The sequence below is a fragment of the Penaeus chinensis genome, chromosome 2 (assembly GCF_019202785.1).
Source record: "Penaeus chinensis breed Huanghai No. 1 chromosome 2, ASM1920278v2, whole genome shotgun sequence".
Taxonomy (NCBI): domain Eukaryota; kingdom Metazoa; phylum Arthropoda; class Malacostraca; order Decapoda; family Penaeidae; genus Penaeus; species Penaeus chinensis.
The window spans coordinates 29,334,655-29,337,154 of record NC_061820.1 but is presented as its reverse complement, the minus strand read 5'-3'; positions in this window follow the sequence as shown (position 1 = coordinate 29,337,154).

Here is a 2,500-nt window from a genome sequence, read left to right as displayed (position 1 = left end):
TATTATCATTATTATTATTATCATTATTATTATTATCATTATTATTATTATCATTATTATTATTATCATTATTATTATTATTATATTATTATTATTATCATTATAATTATTATTGTCATTATTATTATTATCATTATTATTATTATCATTATTATTATTATCATTATTATTATTATCATTATTATTATTATTATCATTATTATTATTATCATTATTATTATTATTATCATTATTATTATTATCATTATATTACTACTACTACTACTACTACTACTACTACTACTACTACTACTACTACTACTACTACTACTACTACTACTACTACTACTACTACTACTACTACTACTACTACTACTACTACTACTACTACTACTACTACTACTACTACTACTACTACTACTACTACTACTACTACTACTACTACTACTACTACTACTACTACTACTACTACTATTATTATCATTATTATTATTATCATTATTATTATTATTATTATCATTATTATTATTATCATTATTATTATTATTATTATTATTATCATTATTATTATTATCATTATTATTATTATCATTATCATTATTATCATTATAATTATTATTGTCATTATTATTATTATCATTATTATTATTATTATTATTATTATTATTATTATTATCATTATTATTACTACTACTACTACTACTATTATTATCATTATTATTATCATCATCATAATAATCATCATCAAAATAATAGTAATGATAACAGTCCGGCCATATTTTCATTTTGTATCTAAAAGTAAATGTTAGATTAAAGAGCTACAGCTAGAATAGTTCTATATATGCGATAAATACTTTGTCCGAATTAAATGCAATCAAATCACGAAGGGAGGCGGGGATAGATGTAAAGGTTTCCTAGGTAACTCCTTTCATAGCCAGGATCATATCTGTTACTGACTTTGATAGATTTGCATGGAATATTTATGAGAAAAAGTAGATAGAGAGAAATTAAATTATGGATTCGTTATTGAATAAAGTAAGTAGCAAAAGGTAAACTGGATGTAAAAAAGGATAAAAGTACGTGATTTAAAGAGATGATGTGCTTTAGAGATTTTTCTGACAGAAATATTATATTGTGGAATGTAACGTGAAGCATCATAATAGAACATAGATAATAGTATAATTAAGTTATCCTCACTTTTTTGAGTGGTACTGATATTAAAGTGTAGCAAAAGGGTAAAAGATGCGTGATATTTTTCTCTTCTGACAATTACATTTCCTGTTGTTTTCTACTTTCTTTCCGGCCGTTTTTAAATGTGAATACTAAAGTTTTGTGCCCTTGTGTGTAACATTTATAAAGGGCATTAATTTTTTGAATTTGTGTGCCCCCTTTTTTCGGATTTTGTGTTTTACATTATTGTTATGTGGTAACAACATCAAGCAGTAACAGTAGGGTCTTATTTCATATATTTTTTGTTGTTTTCTTTTATGATATTATTCTTTATTGTCATCATAGTTCTTAAAAGAGCTAAGTGTTTGTCATTGTAATTATAACAAGTACCTGATAATTATTGATACGGTGGCTATAATAAAAATCACCAACACTAAAACAAATGATATGAGTGTTATTTTTGGTTCTCAAAGATTTTTCAGTGATGACAACCTAAACTCCCTAGGAAAACCTCTCTCAAAACCCTACCCGCCCTTTCCCCATGCAATTCTTTTGTGGAACAAAGAAAAAAACCCACATCTCGTATGCCATCACCTCTTCCCCCTTACTTTTTTTGTTGATATTATGGATATTATTATTGGTAGTGGTAGTAGCGGGGAGTAGTGGAAATAGTAAACACATTAGTATTATTGCACTTGTTATCGCTATTATTATTTTCATCATTATTATTATTGTTAATAGTAGTAGATATATCTTGCCGTTTTCATGTATTACTATTTTATTAAAAATTACATTTTATTATTATTATTATTTTTTTTATTATTATTATTATTTTTACATCATCATCATATCATCTTTTTACTATTATCTTTAAATTTTTTCTTTTTATTACAATATTTTAATATATTTTTTGATCATTTTTATTTTTTAATAGAAAAAGTAGTATAAGTATCTTGCCGTTGTCTTTATTTTCATTTCTTATAATATTATTTCTTATTTTATTTTATTTTTATTTAAATATAGTAGATTGTTGTTTTTTTTTACTTTCATTATTTTATTTATTTCTTTATTTTTTTTTCATTTAAAATTTTTTTTTTTTATTTATTATCATTTTAAATTTTTTTATTTTTTTTATTATTATTTTTATTTTTATTATTTTTTTTATTGTTATTTTTTTGTTTTTTTTATTATTTTTTTTTCTTATTTATCTTGTTTTTTTCTATTATAATTTTCTGTAAAATATTTAAATTTTTTTTTTATTTTATTTTTTTCTTTTTATTTCAAATTGTTTTTTTATTACCTTTGGTTTTTGGTTTTAAATTTTTTTTTTTCACACTTTTGATTTGTTTCT